Source organism: Pyrus communis, chromosome 6 (assembly GCF_041283825.1).
Source record: "Pyrus communis isolate YQ-2024b chromosome 6, ASM4128382v1, whole genome shotgun sequence".
Lineage (NCBI taxonomy): Eukaryota > Viridiplantae > Streptophyta > Magnoliopsida > Rosales > Rosaceae > Pyrus > Pyrus communis.
Window position 1 is genome coordinate 11,262,092 of NC_142570.1, and position 12,053 is coordinate 11,274,144.

The 12,053-nt window shown below is 35.0% G+C and overlaps 1 pseudogene; it reads right to left on the reverse strand.

The window, feature by feature from the left end:
* Positions 1–10,798: 10,798 nt before the first annotated feature.
* Positions 10,799–11,446, reverse strand: LOC137709928 (protein LURP-one-related 11 pseudogene; annotated as a pseudogene).
* Between the last annotated feature and the right edge of the window lie 607 nt (positions 11,447–12,053).

The window sequence follows — 12,053 nt, forward strand, 5'->3', positions numbered from 1 at the left end:
CTATCATTTTCATGAAAACTGTGAATACTATGACTTGAACCAATATCACCAGTTTTTATTGACATTGAATTAATTTCTTGAGAGCCATTATGCGTTTGTACAAAAATAGGAGATCTGATACTTGGAATATTGTAGTAAAATTCTTCTGTGTTGAAACTTGCTTGAATAGATATATGTCTTCATCACGAATCACATGTTTAGACAAAATGAATTTCCTGGTCTTAATGTCACAACATATTACTCCTTTATTACCAAGTGCAAAACCCAGAAAGACACACTGAGTTGACCTTGGTTCCAGCTTATTGTGATTAAATGGTCTTAGTAATGGATATACTGCAGTACAAAAAACCGTGAGATTCTTAATGTCAAGAATGTTTTGAAAAACAATCTGATATGGAGACTTCATGCTTAAGCTTTTACATGGCATCCTGTTTATTAGAAAAATTGCATGGGAACAAGCATGATACTAGAAAAGCAGAAAGTAGTTATGCATCTGATATAAAACTGATAGCTATTTCAACTACATGTCTGCGTTCATTCTTGGTAATTCCATTTTGCTGAGGAGTGTGAGGACATGAAATATGATGTATAATTTCCCTTGCATAAAATCTCTTAACATAATACTCATATACTATCCTTCACCATCAGACTGTAAGTATTTGATTGACACATTGAACCGATTCACAACAAATGCATGGAACTTGGTAAAAATTAAGAAAGCATCTGATTTATTCACTAGTGGAAAAATCCATAAAAACCTAAAACAATCATCAACAAAGTTGATGTTGTATCTATAACCTTCTACATATTTCATTGGTGAAGGACCCTACACATCTGAGTGTATTTTCTCAAAAGACAACACTAAACCTATCTTATTTTACATGAAAAGGTAGCCTACTTATCTTGCCTTGAATACAAGTAGTATACAAAGATGGACAGGGATTTATACTGCTTGACAACTCATTATTATTCAACACTATATTGAAAACTTCTTCTGATTCATGACTCAACCTTTTATGCCAAACTGCAGTTTTAATCTTCTTTCCAAAAAAAATGCAGCACACTTGCCTAGCTTTGTAGCACCAAACTTCAAAAACACAATAATTGGTATCATGAACAGCTCCCCGTCATCACTATTTCCTTGGTACAAAATCATTTGAGTTGTCTTGTCCTGTATGAAAAATATCAGAGCATTACAACCAAACCAACAATTGTCTCTATATAATTTCTTGACAAATAGCAGATTCATAGTGATTCTTGACACATGTAAAACATTATGAAGAATTAATGAACTTTGAGGAGTTTTACTAAGAGATGAACCAATATTTTTAACATGCAAAGCTTGTCCATTACTAACAGTGATTTTGGCATCACCATTATAAGGAGTAATTTGACTCAGAACATCGAGATTTGATGCCCAAGTATCTGCATTTGAAAAACCATGCACATTTGAATCTCCATTTGCATCATTTGATCCTTGAGCACCCATACCAGAAACAACAAGAGATGTAGGAGGTGCAGTTCCTTGATATGAAAAGTTGTTTCCATGAAAGCATTCCAAAGCTATGTGACTTCTTTTTCCACAGATTTGACAGACCAAGAAACCACCAGAATTTTGAGTGTTGTAAGGTCTATAAAAATAGTTTGGTGGTGTGTGACCACTTCTTGAACAAATCTAACACTTAGGAGACACTGCGGCCTTGTAATTGTATTGCCATTCCATGTATTTCCGTGTTTTCCTTCATTTCTAGAAAAGGAATTTTGAGAACTCCCATTTTGAAGACTTTTTCAATTATTAGTGAAGGAATTGGATCTGTTCCTAAAATTAGAATATGACCTTGAGTTTTTTTTCCTCCATAAAACATTTTGTTGTTGTTAAAATATCTTCTGTTGTTGTTATTTCCTCCATAGCCCGAACCTTCATTAAAACCATTTCCTCCTTGAGCTTCCCCCTATGAATTGGAACTCTCTCCTTGCTCATATTCTCCTTGAGATCTCTGTGAACTTGATGAATAACCCTGACATACATGGCTATCATAGAATTAGACAGATTAGTAACCCTTGATTCAATATTACCCTTAACATTTAGAAGCTGAGCCCTGAAATCCTTCATTGATATTGGTGTTTCTCTAGCAAGAATTACAGTTTTAATCATCTCAAATTCTGAAGGCAATCTAGGTAAAGCAGTAATAACAAGATCATTATTTGTAATTTTCTCTCCTGCAGCAATCAGTTAATCCATAATTCCCTTCAACTTTAACAAATACTTGTCTACAGAATCTGTTCCTTTCTGTGCAGTATGAAACTCAATTTTAAGTTGATTGACTCTAACAACTAAGACAAATACATACCTTGTTGGAGAACAATTTAGAAACAATAAAATAACAGATGTACAAAACTAAAATACTTATACTTTATTATTTATAAATACTTGCAATACAGAATGCAATAACACAATAATTACAAAAATTAATTTGATACTAACTTGAATGAATTGAAGGTAGAGGCTAGTGCAAACGCTATGTCCTTCGAACAGTATTTCCGTCCCACTCGTGTGCTTGTGGTTCTACAACGTCTGCTCGACCAGGATACAACTACCTAATTCTACAATCTGCACTGGATTATAGAACTCTAGCGAATTGCTTTGTGTGTTTACTCTCTGGAAAGTTTGTACGGAAGATAAGGAGGAAGAAGAAAAGATAAAGATCGATGGAAATGAGGACTCCAGCTATATAGGCTCTTTCATACCTCTTCAAACACCTTTTGGATGTATCTGAAGCTATACAGCTCTTTCCAAAAAGATACAACTCTTTCCAAAGAGTTGTGTCTATTAATCAAAACGTTTTTAATTAATTTAATTAAAAACTTAATTCGAAATTAAAACTAATTGATTAGATTAATTTTAATTCCTTGGCCCCAAGTGCCCCAAGGCCCAAGGCCCTTGTCTTGATTAATTAATATTAATATTATAGTGTAATCATCAAGCCTAATCCACACAACCATTAGGCTCAAGACTTCAATCTCTTTCCAAATGGTCCAAGTTCTAATTACTAAGAAAAATGAATAAGCCTATACAAAAAATCACACTTGAAAAGCTTCACACTCAATCCAACTTCATATATTATTAAAACTCAATCAACACACTACTGGCTTCGGCCTTTTCTTGTGGGAACTCAATAGAAAACTCTACTCAAAATAACTAATGGCTATTGGCTTTCATGCTTCATTAATCACTCAATTAAAGCATGGTTATCAGCCTTTTTCAGATAACATGTATTTCAGACAATTATATCTCTCTACCACAAACAATCAAATAACAGGAGTGCATAAGAAAACACCTAATTTTCTGTCAAGTTTGACCACAAGAACCCCAAAAAAACTTCAATCACAAGAACTTCGAATTACCACTTCAACCGTCAAACTCTGAAATCCATCTACTTCAATCGCAAGAACCCAAAAAAACTTCAAGACTAAAACTTTCTTCATAACAATCGTAGCACAACTGAAAGAATTGCTCCAAAAATCGAAACCGTAGGCGAAGATACCATGATAACATACATCATAGTATGCGGCAATGGAGGAATTGCAGAAAAGTATGAAAAGTGCGAAGAAGAAAAGAATGAAAGAGTTGAGAGAATCTGAGCTTCTGATATTACTTAGAATTGTCAAGATAGTACAATGATTGAATCAATACAAGCTATATAGCTTAGAGTAGCTTAGCGTGCAAGTTAGCAATGTTAACAAACTTCTAACTAACTAATTTGACAAATGATGTGGCACTCCTTAACTTAATTGTCATCAGTGATATGGCAAACTGTCAATAGTAGTGATGTGGCAGTACTGATATATTTAACAATAAATAGGCTGAATTACTGTGGAAGACAACTAACTTAATTCCACACAAAATATTAGTATTCTAAATTATCCATAAAAAAATGGTCATCATCAACTCATTTCTAGTTAGAGAGAGAGAGAGAAAAATGAATGATAGATTTGACCTTTACGCGCTTAGGCTGTCTCCAAAAGGATGGGAAAAAATTTCATATTTTGAGTCCAAATCTTCTACAAATGATGTAGTTTAGGGTGGGAAAAAGATAAATTTGATTTGGCTGTGGGTATTTGGGTCTTGCTTCCACCCTAGATGGATAAGAAGTGAAGTGGGAGGAGGGCCTGCAACAACACGTCAAGGGGGAGAGTGGCGGTCCCCCGTGACAAGAGCAACATGATCGGGGGATTCGATGCGGGCATGCTCACAGCAAGTCCAATTTCTACCATTGAGATTGGCGAGCCATTGTCATCCAATAGTTGTCGACACTCTTGCTTATGATCCAGTGTGGCAAGCCTAGCTCTACATCCCTTTTAAATTCAACGATTAAAATTCAGTTTAATTAATGATAATAAAAAAGATCTAGCAGCTCAGATGCGGGCATGCTCACAGCAAGCCCAATTTCTACCATTGAGATTGGCGAGCCATTGTCATCCAATAGTTGTCGACACTCTTGCTTATGATCCAGTGTGGCAAGCCTAGCTCTACATCCCCTTTTAAATTCAACGATTAAAATTCAGTTTAATTAATGATAATAAAAAAGATCTAGCAGCTCAAATTTAAGTGCAACGGTCAAAATAATATTATTAATTATTTCAAATTAGATCCAATGCCAAACTCTTCCAAAACTCTATAAATATCCATCCATTTGTTTAGTAATCCATAAAAAATAAAAATAAAAATTCAATTTTTTCATTTCACTGCAAAAAATTGAGTTTTCGAACTTGAATTTTTCTTTTCATCAAAATGTTAGTAACCTCATACGTATAGATGAATAGGTTTCTTACCGTTGGAGGAAAAAAATCACTAACATCATACATATAGATGAATAATTAAAAATAAGGAACTAAATTTTAGGATTTCCCACCATTGAGTTGGAGATAACCTTAAGACATGATCACGTACATGATTGAAGGTTCTTTAAAGCAAACCAAGATTAAGGAGAAGAGTAATGTTAGGTATATTAAATTCTTAGACCCAATTTGTAATTCATGTAATGTGTTAACAATAAGAAATAAATTAATTAATCAACATTTATGTAATAATTCAATCATTAACCACTATGTTATATGGTTTGCAAAATTTGTCTAAAAATTTAGTTTCTCTAACATTATCCTAACAAAAATGCTATGAAGACTCTTTAAAAGTAGGACTTTCTATGAATTTTCTATCAACTTATATTTTAACGGTACTCTCCGTCACCTTCCAGTTTAACTCTTTATTTCTCAAAATTTAATAAGACACGCGGCCGCAAGATAATGGGGAGCTTTCATTCATGCAATGTCTGGCGAGCTGTCAAAGTTAATGATGTAATCAACTTTTATTAATTTGTTTCTTTTGTAGTTATCATTATCCTTATGTTGACTTTGGGAAGAGATCCTCTGGATCTCTCCCACCAAAACGATCCAATTCAATAATTCGAATCCTTGAAATTTGATTTCACGGTTAAAATTATTATAACTTTTAAAGAAGAATTCTGTTTGTAGCCTTTAAATTAAATTTCAAAAATCCAAATTAATGAATTTGATGAATTTGGTAAAAGAGATCCGTAGATAATCTTTTCCTGATGTCGAAAATAATTCCGTGGTTGTTGCGCCATTATTTTGTTCCTTTCATTATGGAATTTTCCTAATTTATTTTCTCACCCTTCCTCACGTGCTTGCATTAACTACACTAAATGGTAAATCCATTTCTTTTGTTAAACCAACTAATTAACATCACAAGCCAGGTTTTAATTAAAATTCGTTGTTGGCAGCATGTGTTAATAGATGGATGTGTGGAAAGAGTATTATAGAAATGTGTCAACCACTCAGACGCTATGAACGAAGTTAAGATTGAGGTTTTATTCTTTTCTTTTCTCGGAAGTTAAGATTTATTTATTCTAATCGTAGCCATAATTAAGAACATGAAGTGGATATCCCGACCGTACTATCATTATGCTTTCGCAATGTTACTTGGTTTAATTTGTGACCTTTTCTTGTACGCAGGAATCTATCTTTTTGGACAGATAATTAACTAATTGACCATCAAGAATGAGTAATTAATAAGGTTTTAAAAGACGCTTGAAGCTAGTCGAGTGATAGACTGGGGCCTAGCGCCTAAGCGGCTAGATGGAGCCTAGATGGGCGGCTAAGTAGAGTCTAGATGGGCGCCTAGGTGGACAAGACGGATTTAAGTAAATTTATTGTATTTCGTGTAAATAAGTGTTTATTTATACTTAAAATATATATAATTTCATCATAAACTAGAAAATAAAATGACAAAAATATTATAAAGTATAGGAACATAATGAAAATATGGGGAGCAAACATATATGTGTGTTTATTTATGACACACCCCGATCCGGAATGTCCACTAGAACTCTGAATCGAGCTGTGCTGGCCGACATAGTTGTCTCAGACTTCATTGTGGAAAGTGGGAATGAAGTGTATCGGTCCGATTGAATCATTTCTGTTTGATGTACTCTTATTACCTGAACTTGTAGTTTAAAGCTCGCATTTCAATTCAATAAAAATGACATTTCAATTTCCTTTTATTATGAATAAATTGTTTTTAACTGTGATTCCCTTACTTAGAGAGCATGTATAAAAACTATGGTTATTCTCAAAACAAGAGTAATGGCGGAGATATTTGTCTTGCAGACAGTGCAACCATGCATACAATACTTCGAGATCAAAAATATTTCTCAAGCTTGATGCTTACAAAAGTAAAGGTAACAATAATATCAGGCCAATCAGATGTAATTGAAGGCTCAAGAAAAGCCCATATCATGTTACCAAATGGAACAATATTGTCCATACAAAATGCATTGTACGCTACTCAATCTACTCAAAATTTGTTGGATTTTAAAGACATACGTTTAAATGGATACCACATTGAAACGAAAAGTGCAGAAAATGTGGAATATCTATGCATTACATCCAATGATACCCAGAAGCGTACATTGGAGAAGTTGTGTGGTTTATTGAGTGGATTGTATTATACATACATAAAGATAATTGAAGTACATACTATCATGAACCAAAAGTTCATTGATCTAAAAATTTACAATGAAGTCTAAGACATCTAGGTGTGCTGTTTCGAGTGAAACCGCAATCGAAACCGAAACTTTTTGCTGTGCAGTTCGGTGCAGTTTTGAAGGCAAAACCGAAATGAAACCAAACCGTTTAGTTCGGTGCAGTGCGGTTTCAAACGGTTTCGGTTTGATTTTTAAGAAAAAAGTGTACGATTTAAAATATACACCTATTTACGCATAAAACGGTCTTATTTTCCTCATATATTAGTTAATGAACATGCAGCAAAAACAGCAACAACAATGCAGCAAAAGTGCAGCCAAGAACAGCTGCAAAACTGCGAAAAAAAAACTGCAGAAAAATTGCATCAAAACTGCCGCAAAAAATTGCATAAACCCTTTTCCGTTCAGCATTCTTAAATCCTCATTTTCCACTAGAAGAAACTATTCTAATAAAGCAGGTTTCAGATAGCGCAATGTATACCACACACATAGCAGCACAAATGATTGAAAGAATGGTAGTAAGGATTCACATTGAAAATGCCGAACACTAGTAATGATACATGCATACAAGCCCACGCAACACAACATCACAACTAGTAGTTACAATCTGCCATTAAAAATACTTCTATTTCTCCACATCCAAAGAGAAGCAGGTGAAATTGAAAACAGTGGACAATTTCAAGCCATGGGATAATTGGGAAGCCTCCAACTGTGAAGTGGTCTCTATCTGTGACTCTGCTAATTCAATTACATAACTCAAGCCATGCTTCTGAGGAACAAAAATCCTATGAGAGTACCTCTATCGTGACTCTGGAATTTTGTTGCAAAGTGTTTTTTATACAGTTATTTGGCTTCATCAATGATCAGAGGTTTTTCTTCTAATAAATACCAAATTTGTTGAACTCCAATTATCATGATACATCCGACGTTTTTGTTACATTTAGGCAAGCACACAAGGCATTGCCTAAAGAAATTAATAATTTAGAACTTAAATTGATACTTTAAAAGATGAAAATGAGTTTTGAGAGACAAAGAAAGATAGATGAATATGGTGACTCAAATAGTGTAGTTGAAGTTGAACTAATTAAAAGTTAAAAATAACATTCAAAATATATGGCGCGGTTTCGGTTTCGGTTTTGGTGTGGTGCGGTTTTGAAAACCCAAAACCGAAACCAAACCGTTTTCTTTGTTGCGGTTCGGTTTTGAAACCGCAACCGTTTCAAAACCGCAAAACCAAACCGTTCGGTGGGGTCCGATTTGATTCGTGTTTCAGTTTCGGTTTTCGGTTCCAAGTGCCCACCTCTACTGGAAGGTGATAAAGCCATAGAATGTGATAATGTGTAAAATATGAATAAATTTAAAACTAAAAGTGCCTATATACAAAAGTGCGCGGTGAGCGGGTATGGACCCATTTCACACGTGATACAGAGCATAAGAAAAGTACAGTGAGGTAAGATAATAATTATACCATCATAAGGAGCCACCTGAACTGGAAGTGCCACAAGTCCTCGTCGATACGGAACTTTGCTACTAGAACCTGAAGGGGTGCAAAATAGAAAGTGTGAGTGGGCAAACAAAGATTTTCAAAATCATTTTAATTATCAAAGGTAGTAACCCCTCACCGTAAAACCTGTATGGTTTCCAGAAAATCATGCTACGTAGAAGTATGAAATCAAATGTATACTAATAGTCCAGAAGTATACCACTACTCAGCATTTCATTAGCAATATAAATAATCATGTGCTTAATAACTCATACTAGCACATAAGCTGGAATCACCTATGGTGACCTGTACGACTGCACCCATACTCATCAACCAATGCTAGCACATAAGTCAGAGTCACCCATAGTGACCTGTACGACTTATCTATATCTCATTAATCACTACTAGCACATAAGTCGAAGTCACCTATAGTGACCTGTACAACTTATCTATATCTCATCAATCAATGCTAGCACATAAGTCGGAGTCACCTATAGTGACCTTACAACTTATCCATGAAAAGTAATATGTCAGCCGGATCCACCTCTTGTGGCTTATACGACTGAACCTATAGCTCATCACATATCCCTGCACACGGGTTGGAACCACCTTTAGTGGTCTGTACAACAGGACTGTGTGTAAATAAGTATGCTTAGTGCTATGATCATGTGAAGATTGTGCGAATAATCGCGGGTCACCTGCAAGTCGGAACCACCTATAGTGGTCTGTACGATAGGACTATGCACCTACCTTAGATCCAAGGTGAGCGTAAGGTGTGGGAGATGAATATCACGTGAAGGACTGTGCCCTGGCCACGGGAGGGACCACTAATACCGGGGTGCAGGTTTATGAGCTTTAACTGTATCTATTGTAACATATATGACTCATGGGCAACCTGTACGACAATGTCGGAGTTGCCTATCATTGCAACTTGTACTAAAAGGTTGGAGTTTCCTAAAACATACATGTAGTCATGCCATTACTCCATCATTTCAACTAATACCATAAACTCACCTGAACTTACCTGGGTATCCTGCGTTCACCTTTGCACTTCAAAGCGTTCACAATAATTATGTGCAGGTAATATACATATGGATATACCATGATGCAATCTAATACTCAACCATGACATCGCATTTTCAATTACACACACACACACACACACACACACACATATATAATATGGCATAAAAAAGCATAAGCCATAACGCCCTACTCCCGAACTAATTATTTTCGGGAATAATTATCGGTGATAAACCTAACTAGATACTATTTCAATTAACTATCATTACTTACGTTTCCTTACTTCAAATTCTTGATTTTTCACACATTGATTTATGACCAACATTTAACCACCAAATCATAAGGTTAAATCTCACATTTTCCACCAATGTCCTTCACATTACTCAATTCCCTAAATAAGGCTATTGTCTCAATTATTTAATCTCACTTCTTGTATGGCTGCATCTAACGTCTTGTTAGATTGCCTACGTACCCTAAACAGGGATCAAGCCATTCATAGTTCACATCAGTACTTCAAAGCATTCACAGTAATCATAAGCAATAATCAATTTATAAACGTTTGTGGAATTATCAATCATATATATATATAATATAATATACACACACACACACACACAATAGAAAGAAAAAGACCCACTCACCTGAGGTCCGTGCTACAACTCCTTAGCACGCATATCGAGACATCACGAACCAATGTCGCCTAGAACAATTATCAAATCACGTCTCATAGTTCCTACCGATAGAATACATAATTTACATAAAACACATCCCTACGTAATTCAATTTGGAAGATCTGTATCACAGATTTCCGATCCGCTACTTCCAAAGATTCACATTATGTTCCTAGTACCACGTCCTAATGTTTCATTATGATCCAACGGTCGGATCTCCGCCAATTGGCAAAACCAAGTAGTGGTCAACATTTTATTGTATGGTCTTACAATTTATTGGAAACAATAAAATGCAAAATGAAAGTTATATATTTTCTATCTAAGTGAGTTGCAGCCTAGGCAGGTGTCTAGGCGGGCCTGAACAGGGCCTAGACAGCGCTAGGTAAGGATTTTTAGAACAGTGGTAATTAATCACCGTGACTGAAAGTTAATTACAAGAAAAGTTAGGTGAATCCATATATATATATGTTGAATTCTCACAAAAAAACCCAAATTTATTTCGCTATGCTACTCTACTATATATTTTCTACAACTATATGTATCTGAGACAGCTCTAAAAATCATATTTGATGTCTAATTAAGCCATAAACAGTGACCAGAGCCATGATGAAGGAGTGATCAACATGAGGCTCCACCACCAAAGTAAGCACATCATCTCCAAAAACTACACCTGAACTTGACTGCTTTCTCTTTGCCTCTGCCACAACTCCTCCATTGTTGTCTCTTATTCTGAAAGCTAATGATGATGATTTACCATTCAAACCCTCTAACCTGTAGCAATTGCTATCAGATCCCATGGTTACTTTATAAGAACAATCTTTATTTCCAAGATTTATTCTACAACTTTTTCTCACTTGAAAAATTGGCTTCTTGGCACCAATATCATTGCTTTGATAGCCATTCCAACTTGGAAAAACGCTCATTTTCTTCTCACATAGAGAAAAAAGAAGTTTGCCACGGAGATCCATGAGATAAACTTCGTTTCTGTGTTTGTTGTCGTAGTTATCTATACGATAAACGATTTCGCCATTTTCATCAAAGGCAGTGCACCCGTTTCCTTGCATCACAAGCGATTTCATCCATATAGTGAACGTTTCCCTCTTTGAAGTCATATACTCGTTACTAGAACATGTAGTAGGGTGTGTAATATTTAGAGAATGAACCTTCGCCATTTGAGAGCTGTGAGAAGGGAGAAGTTTGTTGTTTGATATTTGAGGAAGAGATTAGAGATGCTTGTGTTTCATGAGACTACTACAGAGTCAAGTTAGTAATTTATACTCTCTCAAAGAGACGTACTAGGACCAATATAAAATGTTTTGAATTTAGTTTAATTAGTCTTCCAAAACTCCACGTTTTTCATATACGCATTTGTGCAAAAAATTATAAAAATTGTATAATACACGGTCTATTATTAGACATATATATATAGGGATTGGTTATGAGGCCCATACCGAACTTTAACAATCCAAACTGTCTATTTTTTATGTTGCATCTCATAGATCATCCTTGTAAAATGTTAGTCAAATCGGAAATATATAAGGCATTTAATTGAGTTCGAAAAAATTAATGAACATTGTTTTTAGCTAGCCAATTAGTATGGGCCCAACAACTAGTTTCCAATTGCAAGGATGATCTATGAAGTGCAACTTGAAAAATAAACAGTTCGAATTGTTAAAGTTCGATGTAGTGTGAACCCAAAACTAATTCCTACTTTTACAAAAAAAATAAGAATTCATTCCCTTAAAGGCTTCATATATATAAAGCCAGGATGCCCTTTTGGGGTCATTGCTTCACCAAAAATTTTAGGACAAAAAT